At 46.3% G+C, this 18040-nt stretch overlaps 1 protein-coding gene across 3 annotated transcripts in view; it reads left to right on the forward strand.

The window, feature by feature from the left end:
• The window catches only part of tnip1 (TNFAIP3 interacting protein 1), a 146053-nt gene that overhangs the window by 10183 nt on the left and 117830 nt on the right, over window positions 1-18040 (forward strand). Inside the window, exon 1 of one of the 3 annotated variants that reach the window (XM_087995107.1) lies at window positions 6063-6193. The exons of 1 other annotated variant lie outside the window; for it this stretch is intronic. The gene's annotated coding sequence lies outside the window, so the exon portion shown is untranslated. Of the gene's footprint in view, window positions 1-6062; window positions 6194-18040 lie in introns of those variants that run through there. One more of the 3 variants, XM_087995111.1, reaches the window with a different exon arrangement.

Raw genomic sequence — 18040 nt, forward strand, 5'->3', positions numbered from 1 at the left:
CATCAAGTCTGCACTGACCCTCCAAACAACATGCCACCCAGTCCCCCACCTTATCCCAGTAACTCTACATTTACCATGGGTAATCCACATAACCTACAGATCCCTGGACACTATCTAGCACAGAGGGGCAACTTAGCATGGTCAATCTACCGAACCTGCTCATCTTTCGGGCTATGAGAGGAAACCCACAGAGAGAGAGAGAGAGGGAGAGGGAGAGAGAGAATGTGCAAACTCCACACTGACAGTCACTCAACTGTAGAATTGAACCCAGGTCACTGACACTGTGAGGCAGCAGTGCTAACCACTGAGCCACTGTGCTGCCTGACATGCATTTACATACAGTGCCCTGTTCATCACAAATGGAGAGAGCATTGAGATAGATTGCAGCTGTGTCAACTTAACATATGGTGACTGCCATTCTCCGATTTAATTCCTCAGAGCATGCTTTGATCTATCAGGATCAAATTGGTTTAATTTAAATTCAGTTAATAAAGTCATAAACTAGTCTCATTAATGATTATGGTAACTGTCATTGATTGTAGGAAAAACCCATCTGGTTCACTAGCTCACTGGGGTGGTATGGTGGCTCAGTGGTTAGCACTGTTGCCTCACAGCGCCAGGGACCTGGATTCGATTCCAGCCCTGAGCGACTGTCTGTGTGGAGTTTGCACATTTCTCCCTGCGTCAGCATGGGTTTCCTCCGGGTGCTCTGCTTTCCTCCCCACAGTCCAAAGGTGTGCAGGCCAGGTGAATTGGCTATGCTGAATTGCCCGTAGTGTTAGGTGCCTCATTCTGAGGGAAATGGGTCTGGGTGGGTTATGCTTCAGAGGGTTAGTGTGGACTTGTTGGGCCGAAGGGCCTGTTTCCACATTGTAGGGAATCTAATCTAATCTGGTGCCCTTTAGGGAAGGAAACTGCCATCCTTACCTGGTCTGGCCTACATGTAGCTCCAGACTCACAGCAATGTGGTTGACTCTTCTGAAATGGGCCATTCAGTTCAAGGATAATTAGGTACATGGAGTAAATGGTGGCTTTTCCAGTGAAACCCACTCCCCCTGTTAAGCAAAAAGAAAACCAGTTACTGGCTGAGTAGATATTTCCTCCATTAAATATTGGGAAGACTGAAGCCATTGTTTTCAGTCCCTGCTCCGTACTCTATTCCCAAGTTGTTAACATTCCTCTCCATGGAAACTCCCTGAGGTTGAACCAGATTGTTTGTAATCTCGGTGTCATATTTCTGAAAGTAAGTGTTTCATGTGCAGCAGGTGGTGAAGAAGGTAAATGGTATGTTAGCCTTTAGAGTGAGAGGATTCGAGTACAGGAGCAGGGATGTCTTGCTGCAAGTGTCCAGGGGCCTTGGTGAGACCACAGCTGGAGTACTGTGTGAAGATTTGATCTCTTTATCTGAGGAAGGATGTTCTGGCTATGGATTTGGAAATGCTGGTGTTGGACTGGGGTGTACAAAGTTAAAAATCACACAACACCAGGTTATAGCCCAACAGGCACAGAATTTATAGCAAAATTTTGTAACTGAAATTATACATTGAAAAAGACCTGGATTGTTTGTTTAGTCTCTCATCTTTTAGAATGATCATGTTGGTGTCAGTTCTTTCATATGTAAATCCCAGAACTTTTTTAAAAGCTACATTCTCAAGTGAACTTTAACAATTGGTGCCATGTCGGCCCAGATAATGCATTGAAGGTGTGAGCTGCCCTGTGTGAGGCTGTCTGTGCCACAATGGTCAGGCTGATTCTAATCTAAAAAAACGGATTTACAGAATCTTTCATGGATTCATGCAGTTTTTGAGCAAAGTAAAGTGTAATTCTGCAACTACAAATTCACTCCATAAACTTATATGTGTATGGGTGCATGTGGGTCTGTGTGTGTATGTGTTGGGGGGGGGGGAGGGATGGATATGTATGATTGTCTGTGAGAGAGTGAGTGTAAAGGGATATAAGTCTGTGAGAGGGCTCTGAGGATAAGGTGGGAAAGTGAAGTTCAGTCACACATCATCCATGATTTTGTTGAATGGTGGAGGAGTCACCTTTGGTCTGCTCCTGCTCCTGTTCCTTGTGTTACCTCATTACCTTGCTTCCAATTCCCTTGCCTTCCCTATCTCCATAATCTCCCCAGCCCCAAAACCCTCCAAGCTCCCCTAATTCATGATGTTTATCATTCCACCTTCACTGTCACCTACTTCCCTCAACCTCTTTTCTTCTTGTTTCTGTTTGTGAACTGTTGGTATCACTGGATGGGCCAACATCTATTGCCCATCTCTGATTGACCAGAGGGTAGATAAGAGTCAACCACATTACTGTGGGTCTGGAGTCACATGTAGGCCAGGCCAGACAAGGACAGCCCATTTCCTTCCCTGAAAGGCATTTATAAACCATGATGTGGAGATGCTGGTGTTGGACTGGGGTGTACAACGATAAAAATCACACAACACCAGGTTATAGTCCAACAGGTTTATTTGGAAGCATTAACTACTTGGAATTAATAAACCAGACTTTCTTAAAGGTACTCAACAGAGTATATGTTGTCACTATTAAACTGTTGTTTTAATTCCAGAATATTTATTGAATTCAAATGTTGTCATGGTGTGATTCAAATCTCGGTGCCTCGAACATTAGCCTGGGGTTCTGGGTTGCTAGTCCAGTCACATTATCATGACTCCACCACTATCTCCAAAACCTACGATATTGACTGTGCTTTGGGTTATCGGGCCAACCCTCTCGATACGGAGGTGATCAATGAGCTTACGTGGTGAGAGTGTGATGCTTAATGAAGCCAGCAGTACAGGTTCAATCCCTGTACTGGCTGTAGCAGCTCAAGGAGACCTGTGCCTTCACCTTATCCCACACTCAGCAAGTGGTGCCTCTCAAGTGTCTTATAACCAATTGCTACTGTCTTCCTCTTTCATGGAGAGAGATGTTTAGTTGCTTTGTGCGACTACGATTGAAGTTTGGGATCAGATTCTTTTTTCCTTCACCCAGAGAGTGGTGAGCCTGTGGAATTCTCTGTCACAGGTTGAGGCCAAAATATTTGAATGCTTTCAAGAAGGAGGTAGATAGAGGATGGGCTAAAAGGGATCAAAGAGGGAGCAAGCAGGAAACGGGACTGAATTGGACGATTAGCCACGATGGTATTGAATAGTGCAGCAGGCACTGCGGGCCGAATGGCATCATCTGTTTGATTAAACAATTTGGTAAGCTCTCCTGGGTTAAAAGGGCTAAATAAATACAAGCTATTGCTGCTATGACTGAGGCTGGGAAAGCCACATTTATGTGAGTGTATGTGAGGGAGTTTATGTACTTACAAACTTACAAATGTGGGTATGTGTTTGAGCATATATGTGTGGGCAAAATATATGTTGATGTTTATACTATCCTTCCCTCCCACTTCCTGGGGGTGTTCGAACTCCTAACTGACCAGGATTACTGAACTCATTTCCACAACTGCCCACAATCATGGGTAGATGGCTGGGATCTATTGGTCATGTGAAATACTTTAGTCATTGATTGAATGTCCTGCTGTTCTTCTTCAAATAATGGCCATGGGACTTTTTGCATTCAGTCAAAAGACAAATGTTCAGTTTTTGCATCTCATCTGAAAGACTACACCTCTGACAGCTCTGTACTCCCTCTGGACAGCCACTCTGTATTTTGGGTTCAAATTTCCAGGCAAAAGCGATACCCACTTAGTCAGAGCTGACATTTTAAACCACAGGGGTGGTATTCTAAATTAACAGAGATGCAGCATCTGTGGAGAAAGAAACAGAATTAAAATGTTTAGGCCAATAACAATTGGTTCAATGCTTCCAGCAATATCTGGCCTTTCAGATTGCCAGCAGCTGAGGTATTTAAGAATGAACTAAAGCTGCGAGGAATTGAACATAAAATAATAAAAAGCAAAATGCTGCGGATGCTGGAAAATCTGAAAGAGACACAGAGAATGGTGGAGAAATTCAGCAGAACTGGCAGCATTTGTGGAGAGAGAAACTGAGTCAGTGTTTCGAGTCCAATATGACTTTATGAAATCTGAAGAAGGGTCTGAGTGATCTGAAGAGTCATATGAGACTCAAAAATGTTAACCCTATAAAAATAATAATGCCATGCTTCAGTTAGACAGGACATTAGTGGGACCACATCTCACATACTGTGTGCAGTTTAAGTCTCCTTTTAAGGATGTAAAGGGTGCTCCAGTTTCCTCTCACAGTCCAAAGATGTGCAGGTCAGATACATTGGCTATGCTAAATTGCCCAAAGGTGCATTAGTCAGAGGGAAATGGGTCTGGGTTGGCTACTCTTCCGAGGGTCAGTGTGGACTTGTTGGGCCAAATGGCCTATTTCCACACTGTAGGGAATCTACCTAATCTAATCTAAATTCATTCGAGATATTTCAGAGGACACTTACATAGACATCTTTAATATATTGTTGTCACGTGTATCAACATACAGTGAAAAATGTTGTTTTGTGTGCTATACAGGCAGATTGTACTAAACAAAGTACATGGGGGTGGCAGAACAGTGTGCAGATTACAGTGTTACAGCTGCAGAGAAGGTGCAGAGAGAGAGAAATCAACATTTAACATTTGAGAGTGAAGAGGGTGGTGCTGGAATGTCTCATGAGCCTGAATTAGCAGAGCTCATTTCCATTGGAGTTGAAAAGTTGACTCAATTGAAATGTACATGAATGGGCTGGACAAGGTGAATGTGGAAAAGATGTTTCCTCTTGGAGAAGGTGAAAGTGGTTACTGCAGATGCTGGAGATCAGAGTCAAGATTAGTGTGTGCTGGAAAAGCACAGCAGGTCAGGCAGCATCTGGGGAACAGGAAAATCCACGTTTCGGGCAAAAGCCCTTCATCGGGAATGAGTTGTTCCGTCTTGGAGAGTGAGCCCGGACATGGAGGCCCCACTTTCAGCACAGGGAGAACATTTTTGTGTTTATCTCAGAGGGCGGGATCGTTGAGTATTTAAAATGAAAGTGGATAGATTCTTATTAAACAAGGGAATCCAGAATTATTGGCATGGATGGGATTGTAGAATTTGAGATAAACAGATGAGGCAGGATCTTATTGAATGGAAAAGCTGGTCCAGGGGGTCGAATGGGAGAGGGCTTTGGAACCAGCACAGACGGTTCATTTCACACAGCCAAACATCACAGGCACCAGGTTATAGTCCAACGGGTTTATTGGAAAACACAAGCTTTTACAGAGCAGCTGTCTTCAAGGAGCTCGAAATCTTTCTCAAGTTTCGAAATAGTTCCTGTTGAAGTTGTAGCAACCTTGAAGTGGAAGCTGCGGAAAGTCCAGCGAGTGAGCGACTGAGCTGATCTCTCGGACTATTTCCGATTTCTACTTTTGACAACAGTTGCGTAAAGGAACAATTCGGGGTGGGGGCTGGGGGCTGGGGGGCTGGGGGCTGGGGGGCTGGGGTCTGGGGGGCTGGGGGTCTGGGGGGCTGGGGGTCTGGGGTCTGGGGGCTGGGGGCTGGGGGTCTGGGGGGCTGGGGGCTGGGGGCTGGGGGTCTGGGGGGCTGGGGAGCAGCATCTCAGCGTGAGGAGAGTCGCTGCAGAAACGGCCGCTGGGCTAAATATGAAATAATGTTCTTTCTTCCGGAGATTAAAACGTTGGATTGTGAGATACTGGACTGAATTAACTCGTAATGGAAAGGACATAAAAGTCTGAAAGAGGGGAGAGAAACTTGCCAGAAGTTTTGTGATTAACAAAGTGAGGCAAGTCTTGTCTGCTCCTCTGATGCTGTGCTTTTCCAACAGCACACTCTCCACCTTTTATAATAGCTTTGCCTTTTTAAATAAAAATAAAAATGAAATCTGATCTCTGTCCTGCTTCCCCTCCCCTCCCCTCCCCTCCCCTCCCAGCTTTCTGTTTTGTTTCTCTGGGCCATTTACAATTTGCTGCTGAGGGCAAACCCGGAAGTGGGACGCCCCGCCCCGTCCCCGGGCCCTTTAAAAGGTCTCTCCGCGCCGCTATTGGTCGAAGGGGCTGTCAATCAGGACGGCCGCTGACGTTGCGAGGGATCCTCCCCACCGCGGGGGATTCCCCGGCCGCTGGTGCGCAGGCGCGGGCCCCAGGCGCTCTCTCCGGGAGGGAGGGGCTGGGCTGGGCTGCCTCTACACGGTCCGCATTGGCAGCCAGTCGCCTGTTCCCAGCGAGAGCAGCGGAGGCAAGGTAGGGGGTTACCGGGGCAAAGGAGGGGAGGGTGAGCCTGGGCTCATGGGCAGTGGGAAGGGTGGGCACAGAGTCGGCAATGCCAGCGATGCAAGCTGGGGGCATTGCCTGCTCCAGGCCTGGGCTCCCGGCTGCTTTACAATCGCTCCTGAGCGTGAGTGGCACTGACATGTATCCGCTTCGTGACAGTTGGGGGGGGTGTAGGGGTGCGATGGGCCGAACGGACGGTATATATTCCACAGCTTGTCAGTGTTCCCCGTCCCCTGGTGTGCGTGTGCCAGCTGTTGTTTGGTTTGTTTAGTTCTGGGGACAGGGACAGATCTAAAGATTAAAAGGAGACAGCCCAGCCACTCGCTCACCACAAGTGTTTCCTCAAAGGATTGGCATTCGTGTAGCGCCTTCTCCGATTGCCTCGCAGCCAATGCATGGAGTCAGACAGCATAGAAACAGGCCCTTCGGCCCTCCGTGTCTATGCCGACCAGCAAACACCAAACCACACTGATCCCAATAACCTGCACTTGGTCCATAGTCTACTGTGCCCTGTCATTTAAGTGCTCGTTCAGATGCTTTTTAAATGTTCCCTGGTGGATTAGGTAGGTTGGTCATGCTAATTTGCTAATAGTGTCCAGGGATGTGCAGTTTAGGTAGATTAGACATTGGAAGTGCAGGGTCACAGGGGTAGGGTGTCTGCGGATCTGTGTTGAGTTGTTGGGGCCGAATGGCCTGTTTTCGCACAGTAGGGACTCTCTGATTCTCTCCCCACCATCTCAAGCAGCATGTTCCACACAATGTATAATCACTTCTCCCCCCCCCCACCTGCCCTCATTATTTGAGATCTCCTCTAAGCTGCTTGCTCCTCATTGTAAACTTATGTGCTCTGGCCTTAGACATGGGGAGAGGTTTCCATGATCCTCTCCATCTATGCCCCTTATAATGTTGTCCACCACCATTAGATTCCACCTGCGGCTTCCTCTGCTCCAGGGAAAACAAACCCAGCCCATCCAGTCTCTCCTCAGAACTGAGACTTTCTATCCCCAAGGTGACATCCTGGTGAATCTCCTCTGCACCCCCTCCAGTGCAATCACGTCCCTCCAGTAATTTGTGATGCTCACTGTTGTAATTGCATGAGGACTGGCTTGCCAATTTGTGCACAACAAGCTCCCACAAAGCAGCAATGTGATGAGTGACCTGATGCTATCGGATGAGTGAGAATAGTGGGCTGGGACTCAGTGCGAACCCTCTTACTGTTGCTCATAGTGTGACTGTGGGATGCTGTAAGCCCAGCTGAGTGAGCAGACTGGGCCCTGGTTTAATGTCTCATCTGAAAGATGATATCTCTAAAAGTGCAGTTTGTGGCAGCAACTATTTGCAGTTTATCAGTTTTTTTTAATATAGTAAAAGGCACCAAGGTACGATCTCATTACCTCAGCAGAGCACCAGTCTGGATTTTGTGCTAAAGTGCCTGGATCCTGGGGTTTGGAGCCATGGCAGATACCTTGATGTTTGGGCACGTATGTGTTTGTGAATCCCTGCATGGGCTTCATTACACAGACAGAGGCTGTTAAATTACAATCGGTGTGGTGGAGGTGCTCTCATTGTGTTTAAAGGGGAGGGTGCTGCAGGATTTTGATTCATTTGCTTCTTTGAAGAGCTGCTGGAGGCACGATGGGCCAAACAGCCTCCTTCTGCATTTGTAATATTTCTGTAACGATCCAGCGATTGATACATATCCAGGTCAGATTGGTGTGACGATTTGTTTTTGAGTTGGAGGTGCTGGTGTTGGACTGGGGCGGACAAAATTAAAAATCACACAACACCAGGTTATAGTCCAACAGGTTTATTTGGAAGCACTAGCTTTCGGAGTACTGCTCGGAGTACTGGTTGTGCACAATCACCTGATGAAGGAGCAGCGCTCCAAAAGCTAGTGCTTCCAAATAAACCTGTTGGACTATAACCTGGTGTTGTGTGATTTTTTTAACTTTTATTTCTGTTTTTGTTTCAGATTGCATGCGTATTTGCTGTCTGTTTGTGTGTGAGAGAGATTTAGTGGCGGTCTTCTCTTTGTCCTTGACCAGTTGCAGAAGTATGTTCTGGTCCTGGGACACCGTGCCTTGGCCCTGGATTGGGAATGTCAGTTGTTTGAAAGGTGTTCTGGGAAATTCAGGCTCCCTCTGCTTGGACCACTGCCGAGGCAAAAGTGAGGACTGCAGATGCTGGAAACAAGAGTTTAGATCAAAGTAGTGCTGGAAAAGCACAGCAGGTCAGGCAGCATCTGAGGAGCAGGAAAATCGACGTTTCGGGCAAAAGCCCTTCATCAGGAATAGAATTGGACCACTGCCTCATGAGTCAGCACCCACTGACTGACCATGCCGAACCTGTTGGTAAACCTTCAGGAGCTGCAATTGGCTCGTTGCTTTTCACATTTCTAAGTAAGTTGAAACTTTATTGCTGGAACAGCACAGCAGGTCAGGCAGCATCCAGGGAACAGGAGATTCGACGTTTCGGGCACAGGCCCTTCTTCCTGAAGAAGGGCCTGTGCCCGAAACGTCGAATCTCCTGTTCCCTGGATGCTGCCTGACCTGCTGTGCTGTTCCAGCAATAAAGTTTCAACTTTGATCTCCAGCATCTGCAGACCTCACTTTCTCCTCGAACATTTCTAAGTAAGCCACTTTTGCTTCCAGTGCAATAATGGATTAAATTGTAAAACTGCCATTTTCAAACCCTCATTGACTTTGTATCTGCCTGTCTCTCTGCCTCTCTCTAGGTAAAAACAATGACTGAAGATGCTGGAAACCAGAGTCTAGATTAGAGTGGTGCTGGAAAAGCACAGCAGTTCAGGCAGCATCCGAGGAGCAGTATTCCTGATGAAGGGCATTTGCCCGAAACGTCGATTTTACTGCTCAGATGCTGCCTGAACTGCTGTGCTTTTCCAGCACCACTCTAATCTAGAATTCGCTGTCTGTCTCCAGCCCTTCATCTGGTCCCAGCCTCTTGTACATCTCTGATGTTAATAGCAAGCCTTCCTTGGGATAACTGCTTTTAACGACTGGAAATCTCCTTTGTCTCCCTCCCAAGCACTCCTCCCTCCCCCCTCAGCCAAGCTGTGGGTGAGCTCTCCTGATAGGTCTGATCTGTATCTAATCTGTGTTTGGTAAGCGTGCCTCAGGATTGGCTCTTATTGCAGCAAAGGTGTTATATCAATGCAAGTTGTTATTGTTGTAGCAGCAGCACTGTGCCACATCAATAAGTCACTTCATGCTGTGAATTAGTTTGTAGTGCAGTCATTATGGGATGTGGCAACCTATTGCCTCAGTGAAGCTTCCAGTACCGAGAGAGAGAGAGGGAGAGAGAGAGAGAGAGAGAGAGAGAGAGAGAGAGAGGAAATGATTGTGGAACCGCGAGTTATTTTCATAGCCCAACCACATGTTGTTGATGTCATGGTACACTGAGTCAAGATTTCTGCCATTGTCTTGTGTGTAAACAAATGGAAAGCAGGGGTTTTCAGACAAGATTTTTCTGATGATAGTCCCCTTTAACTTAACCCTGTCATTGCCAAAAGTCCACAAAAACCCAAGGACTGTAGGCAAAATTCTGCGGGTGCTGGAAATCTGAAACAAATGCCCAGAGAAACTCAGCAGGTCTGTGGAGAGAGCAACAGAGTCAATGTTTTGACTCTGGTATGGCACTTGCTCGGCGCTAGTTTTGAAGCAGTTTCAAAGTGATACCTCTGTATCTTGTCTCCACCAATGCTATCAATCCAAGGAATGACTGACTCATTTACTGGCCAAGGGCTGAAGAAGGGCTTATGCCCGAAATGTCAATTCTCCTGTTCCCTGGATGCTGCCTGACCTGCGCTTTTCCAGCAACACATTTCCAGCTCTGATCTCCAGCATCTGCAGACCTCACTTTCTCCTCATTTACTGGCCATTCTGGGTCACCCAGATTCAGGGTCAGCTTTCCCACTTTGTTACGTTTTCAGCGGGATATCCCAAGTCATTAAGTTGTGAGGTGGGGCAGATGAACTAGCTCCCAATTTTCTTATTTTTCCACCATCTTTTTGTTGATCAGTCCCACTACCAGCAGAGTTAAAGCTGGTTTATTAACCCCTGTTCTTGTAATCTCTTCAAGAGGAAAATGTGAAATGTGTCAGTGATTTGGGACATTATTCTGTGGGGTGGCTTGCTGTTGAGCAGGGGTTTGTTCAGAACCCTCTGTAATCACAAAGAAATCTTCATCCAGTCTCTTTTGACTTAACTCTACTCTCTTTGAAAGCTTACTGTTTGATCTTCCCATGTATTCACATGTGGCATTCTGTGGGGGGGGGGGGGGGGGGTCGGTCTCGGTCTCTCTCTCGCACTCTCTCTCTCACTCTCACTCTCACTCGTTTTTCTCTCTCGTGCGCACTCTCCCCGTCTCCCCCCCCCACCCCCCAGAAAGTCACTTAATTTACATCTTTTTTATTTCACTGGAGTGTAGGAGGTTGAGGGGTTGTGTTGAGGTTTATGCAATCATGAGGGGCATTGATAATTTAAATGATAAGCATCCTTTCCCTGGGGTAGGGGAGTTCGAAACTAGAGGTCATATTTTAAAGCTTTTTTTACAGTGTTACATGTGTGGAATGAACATTCAGAGAAAGTGGTGGGTGTGGGTACAGTTACAATGTTTAAAAGGCATTTAGATAAGTTCATGAATAGGAAAGGTTTGGAGGGATATGGACCAGGAGCAGGCAGGTGGGACTAGTTCAGTTTGGGATTATAGTCGGCATAGACTGTTTGAATGTAAGGGTTTGTTTCCATGCTGTTTGACTCTATCTGTGACTAATTTTGGCAATCTCAGCCCCCTCTCTCTTTTTTTGAGAAACAACACACTTTGGAGTTTTTATTTCCAAATGACACCTTTCACCATCTCTAACCTGCTCTACTTTTCGTGATGACCCTTAACCTCCATTCTCATTACCTGCCTTTTGGTCCTTCTCCCTTACCCACTGGCTGGTTTGTGATGCAGAGTGACACCTACAGCGTGGGTTCAATCCCCACACGGACCGAGGTTACTATGGAGGACTCTCCTTCTCAACCTCTCCCCAGCCTGAAGCACGCTCCACATCAATAAACATCAGCCTGGTCAAAGAAACACTGACCTCACTGCTAGACCAAGGACACAAACATCAGATAGCACCAACTCCATTAGCAAGGACAACATCCTCAAAATAGTAGACCTGTGCCTCACTACACTTCACCTTTGATGATAAGACCTATAAACCTTGGTTTGTAGGGACAACCATAGGATCGCCAATATCGGGATTCTTAGCAGAAGCAGTTATGCAAAGACTTGAACAAACAGCCCTCCCCACGATCAAATCCAAGCTTTGGGTCCACTGTGTGGATGACACCTTTGTCATCATGAAATGGAACAAATTAGAAGAAACCCACAAACACATAAACAACATCCTTACTGGTATAAAGTTCACCCAAAGAGGAAGAGAACAACAGCCTCCCCTTCCTAGATGTCAGAGTGGAACGAACAGCCAATGGAGAACTGCAGACCTACAGGAAAGCAACACATACAGACCAGATACTCAACTACAGGAGCAGTCATCCCAAACGGAACTGCATCAGGAAATTATTTAAATGAGCCACAACACACTGCAACATCCAGGAACTACAGGATGCTGATGAAAAACATATTCAAGAACAACTGGTATCTAATAAGCACAGTCCGCCAATTCTTGCACAACACCTAAACAAGACGACACAACACGCCCATAGACTCTAGCCGCACTATTATACATCAAAGACATCTCTGAGATAACGACCAGACTGCTCCAGCCCCTTGGCATTATGGTAGCCTACAAACCTACAACACTCTGAAACTGCTCCTGATTAACCTAAAGGACCCCACATCAACAACCAGCAAAATGAACAAAATACCCTGCAAGGACTGAAACACACATTACACTAGACAGACAGGCAGGAAGCTAGCCACTAGGATACAGGAGCACCAACGAGCCACCAAAAGAAATGACCAACTATCACTAATATCCTTACACACAGACAACGAGGGACACCAGTTTGACTGGGACAACACATCCATCCTGGATCAGGTTAAATAAATACAGGCACTGGAATTCCTAGAAGCCTGGCATTCAAACCGGAACTCCATTAACAAACATATTGATTTGGGCCCTCTCAGAAAAAGAACCGGAAGTGATATCATCCACCGTAACAGACCAAGACACATAAATACCAAGCGGGACAGAACACCAGCGCTTCACCAGAGGCTCAATGATGTTACCTAGTATGGTGACAAAACTTCTGACAACAACTCTTCCAACTCAGCAAGCAAACTTACAACCTGCACAATGACCCTCAGGTTAAAGCACCACCAGTCGTCTCTCGCTTGCACTCTCTACTGTGTGAGCAATCTGGCCTGGTAAGACTCAGGTGACTTTGGCTTCACTTTTACCTAAAAAAAAATCCATCTGGTTCACTATAGTCTTTTTCACAGACCTATAAAGTTCACACTGATCTGCGGCAAAGCATCTCACTCAGACCCACCCTGTAACCCTTCATTTCCCTAATTCACCTAGTTTGCAAATCCCTGAACACTGTGCGACTTTGCATGGCCAATCCACTTGACCTGCACATCTTTGGACTGTGGGATGAAACTGGAGCACCCGGAGGAAACCCACGCAAACACTGAGCAGACTCCCCACAGACTTTTGCCTGAGGCTGGAATTGAACCCGGGTCCCTGGCGCTGTGAGGCAGCAGTGCCTGCAGTCCATATCTGGTGTGGCCTCCAGGCCCACAGCAATGTGACTGACTATTAACCATCATCTGAAATGGCCAAGGAGGCCCCTCAGTTCAAAGGTGATTTAAGGATGGGCAATAATTCTCCACATCCCAGCCCAGAATAAACAACAAAAATCTCTGAAGATACTTGGCAGCCACTCCTTGAGGTCCTCTCTGAAGCCCTTTGCCCAGAATTGAACAGTACGTTCCAGCTGCTTTCGGTTTAACATTTTTATTTTGTTCCATGCTTCATCTCTCTTTTTATGAAAGCTCGAACCCTTTGCCCCTTTTTGGCTCTGGGCCGCGTAGCTTCTTTTTTAAATCAGGCATGTGCTGCGCTGCTAACTGTGTGAGAGCTAATTATGGACAGACACTGGTTATCGGGTTTGTTCTGGTTCTGGGCAGATTTTGATAGAAAAAGCTTGGAAGCAAATCTCTGAGGCTTCTGATTTGTGCAGTAAGTCGCAGAATGGCTTCCTGTGTCCAAACACTGTCACATTTCAGTGACCGTATACACTGAGCCTGAGGCAGCTGTCTGCGGAGTTAGGCCACAGATCAGCCACAATCCCATCTAGGCCCGTTGTGTTGTACTGTGTCCAGTTCTGGAATCCCACTTGCAGGAAGGATGTGATTTAAACTGGAGAGGGTTCAGAAAAGATTTACCAGGATGTTGCCAGGACTTGAGTTATAAGGAGAGGCTGGGTCTTTATTCACTGGAGTGTGGGAGGTTGAGGGGTGATGTAGAGATTTATGAAATCATGAGGGCCATGGATTGGCTCGTTCCCTAAGATTGTGAGTTCAAAACTAGGGGACATATTAAGATGAGAGGAGAAGGCTTTTTAAAAAATAATGAGGGGCAATGTTTTTACAGAGTGCTTAGTGTGTAGAATAGAGGGGAAGTGATGGATGCAGGTACAATTACAATGTTTGAAGGACAATTTGATCAGTATATGAATAGGAAAGGTTTGGAGGGAGATGGGCCAGGCGCAGGCTGGTGGGACTAGTTTAGTTTGGGAACATGGTCAACATGTATTGGTTGGGCCGAAGGGTCTAGTTCCATGCTGTATGACTCTACGAATCTATGAATGGTGATATAGACTTGATGGGCTGAATGGCCTACTTCTGTGGAGAATTGAGAGGTCCAGCTTGAGGCCTTGAAACAAGGGCCACCACTGGCTTCTGATTGGTTGAGTGATTTGTGCTCCGGATATTCTGAGGAATGTTAGTCCGCTGGTCCTCAGCTCCACAATTCCAGCAGAGAATTCCGATCCCGGCTCCTCCTGAAATGCAGAGTGCAACTGAAATCAACACCATTGCCCGGTAGTCAAACCACATGCCCTTTTCGATCAGTTAGTGTGTGGCGTTCTGAGAGTAAATGCCCTTTGGCACAGTCAGACGCTCAGACAGCTGCTGAGGAAGGGGAAGTATTTCAGGGAAATGTGGGAGGGAGGGTGGCACTTGGTTAAAGGGCATGAATGTGGCACTGCGGGGGTGGGGGGGGGGGAAGCAAAGATGTTAGGACAGGTGGCTGAGGAGGCTGGTTTATCAGAATCTTCCATTTCTTGGGCAGTTCCCACTGAGCTTCCTGCGTCTGGGATTCTGCACAACTCCGTAATACCATCAAATGGGCTATTCAGCCCGTCGAGTTCTGCACTGTCATTCAGTGAGATCGTGGCTGAACCTTCAACTCCACTTTACTGCCTTCTGTCCATAATCCTTGATTCCCTTACTGATTATAAATCTATCTCCGTGTTGAGAACACTTAATGACCCAGCCTTGACAGCACTCTGTGGTAAAGAATTCCATAGATTTATTACCGTCTGAGAGTGAAACGTCCTTCTCATTTGTCCTAAATAGGTGACCCCTTACTCTGAGATAATACAATCTGGTCCTGGACTGTCCCATGAGGTAATTCTCTGCATCTGTCCTGTCAAAGTCCCTAAATATCTGGTGTTTCACTAAGGTCGCCTCTCATTTTTCTAAACTCCAATGAGTACAGGCCCAACCTACTCACCCTTGCCCCTTTTTTTAGAAACAATAATCCCTCCATACCCAGGAGTCCTACAGCATGGAAACATACCCACAATCTGGTGCACTGACATTCCACTCCAGTCTGCACTGCTCTAACCACTGGCTCTTGGGTGATCCAGCCAATGTCTAAGCAGCCAAAGTAACTTGTACCAATTGCAAGACAACAGCTACTGGTTAAAACTCATGTGGTTAAAACTCATGTGGTTCAGCCCCTAACCCTGTCAATCAAACCGCCCTTTGGAGCCAGCATAGACCAGAGGATTGTCTTTAGAAAGAGAGACGCCCCTGGGGCCAGGGTGCATTGTTGCTCTGGACAATATCATTTTGATTTAAGTTTCTGTTCTAATTCCATAAGTTTCTGGCAACTATTTGATGCTGTTACAGTGCCCCCAGCAGGGAAATATTGAATCCTTTAGTGTTTGATATTTTGTAAGAGAGTAGAAAGAAGGATTGGCCCTTCACTGGTCATGGAGAAAGCACCTTCCCAATAAACTAACAATGCTGAGTTTGAGGTTTGGTAGTGACTTTCTTGAGATAAACACAAGAACTCTGAATGTGTACATCCATGCTAGTCTGAAAATGACTAATCTGGTCTGATCCTAGCAGCTAAGCAGCCTCCGTCCTGGTCAATTCTATAAGACTGAGCAGGTTGTAAGTTTGCTCAATGAGCTGGAAGGTTTGTTTTCAGATGTTTCATCACCATGCTAGGTAACATCATCAGTGAACCTCTGGTGAAGCGCTGGTGTTCTATCTCACTTTCCATTTGTGTGTCTTGGTCTGTTGTGGTGGATGATATAATTTCTGGTTCTTTTTCTCAGAGGTCTAGAAATAGGAGCAGGAATTAGACCATTCAGCCCATTGAGTGTGCTCCACCATTCAATCATGGCTAATAAATTTCTCCCTTGCTCCCTTTGATACTCTGTCTTAAGTATTCTCAAAGACTTGGCCCTCACAGCCTTGTGTGGCAATGAATTCCATAGATTCCCCACTCTCTGGCTGAAGAAGTTTCTCCTTATCTCCATTCTAAAGGGTCTTCCCTTTACTCCGAGGCCATGCCCTTGAGTCCTTGTCTCTTCTATCAGTGGAAACATCTTCCCAACATCCACTCTGTTCAGGGCATTCAGTATTCTGTAAGTTTCAGTTAAATCCCCCTCATACTGCAAACTCCAAATGTAAGCCCCTAGCCCTCAAACGCTCCTCATGTTAAGCTTTTCATTCCTGGGACCATTCTCATGAACCTCCTCTGAATAGATTCCAGGGGCCAGTACATCCTTCCTGAGATATAGAACATACAAACATACAGCACAGAACAGGTCCTTCGGCCCATGATGTTGTGCTGAAGATTATTTCTAATCTAAAATAAAATAACCTAACCTATGTTCTCTTCAATTCACTGCATTCCATGTGAATGTCCAGCAGTCGCTTAAATGTCCCTAATGACTCTGCTTCCACCACCACCGCTGGCAACGCATTCCATGCATTCGCAACTCTCTGCGTAAAGAACCTACCTCTGACGTCTCCTCGATACCTTCCTCCTAACACCTTAAAACTATGACCCCTTGTGCCAGTCAATCATGCCCTGGGGAAAAGTCTCTGGCTATTGACTCTATCCATTCCTCTCATTATTTTGTACACCTCCATCAGGTCTCCTCTCTTCCTCCTTCTCTCCTGAGAGAAAAGTCCAAGCTTAGTCAACCTCTCCTCTTAAGACAAGCCTTCCAGTCCAGGCAGCATCCTGGTAAACCTCCTTTGCACCGTCTCCAAAGCCTCTGTATCTTTCCTATAGTAGGGCAACCAGAACTGGACACAATATTCCAAGCGTGGTCTCACCAGGGTCTTGTAGAACTGCAGTAAAACCTCATGGCTCTTAAACTTGATCCCCCTGTTAATGAAAGCCAAAACACCACATGCTTTCTTAACAACCCTGCGCACTTGGTAGCAACTTTGAGGGATCTATGCACTTGAACACCAAGATCCTGCTATTCCACCACAGTGCCAAGAATCCTGTTTTTAATCCAATATTCAGCATTCGAGTTTGACCTTCCAAAATGCATTACTTTGCATTTATCCAGGTTGAACTCCATCTGCCATTTCTCAGGCCAACTCTGCATCCTGTCAATGTCATGCCTTGATACTATCAACGGCACCTCCAACCTTAGTGTCATCAGCAAATTTACTAACCCACCCCTCAACCTCCTCATCCAAGTCATTTATAAGAACTACAAAGAGCAGAGGCCCAAGAACACAGCCCTGCGGGACACCACTCACCACTGACCTCCAGGCAGATTACTTTCCATCTACAACCACTCTCTGCCTTCTTTCATCCAACCAATTCTGAATCCAGACAGCCAAATCTCCCTGTATCCCATACCTCCAGGCTTTATGAATGAGCCTGCCATGGGGAACCTTATCAAATGCCTTATACACCACATCCACTGCTCGACCTTGGTTGACCTGTCTCATCACCTCAAAGACCTCAATAAGATTTGTGAGGCATGACCTGCCCCTCTCAAAGCCATGCTGACTGCTTGTAATCACTCTATGCTTTTCCAAATATGGGGTCCAAAATATTCCAAATGTGGTCTGACCAGAGCATTATAGAGCTGGCAACACCAGGGAATGCCAAGAACAGTAGTCTGAGGCACCTGTGGCACAAGTGGTGGTGTCCAGACCGTCGGCTCAGGAGCCACCTGCCTGGAGCTGTTTTGTAATATCTCCAACCAGGTTGATTGGAAGAACAATTAGAGTGGCGAGGTCTGAGGAAGGGTCAGTTGATCTAAAACGTTAACTCTGCTTTCTCTCCACAGGTGCTGCCAGACCTGCTGAGTTTCTCCTGCAATTTCAGTTTTTGTTAGAGAAGATTGTCTTGAGAAACCTTAGGGCACCGCAGGGTCTGTGATATATCGTCACCCTGGATAATGTTCTTTTTAATTTGATTCTGATAACATCTCAGTTCCAACTCTGGAAATTTCCATTGACCATTCGGTTAGTTTTGTTATAGTATCCCATCAGCTATGTCTAGCCAAT

This window comes from Chiloscyllium plagiosum, unplaced genomic scaffold (assembly GCF_037043375.1).
Source record: "Chiloscyllium plagiosum isolate Xiang-an unplaced genomic scaffold, Cpla_swu_hap1 HiC_scaffold_16, whole genome shotgun sequence".
Lineage (NCBI taxonomy): Eukaryota > Metazoa > Chordata > Chondrichthyes > Orectolobiformes > Hemiscylliidae > Chiloscyllium > Chiloscyllium plagiosum.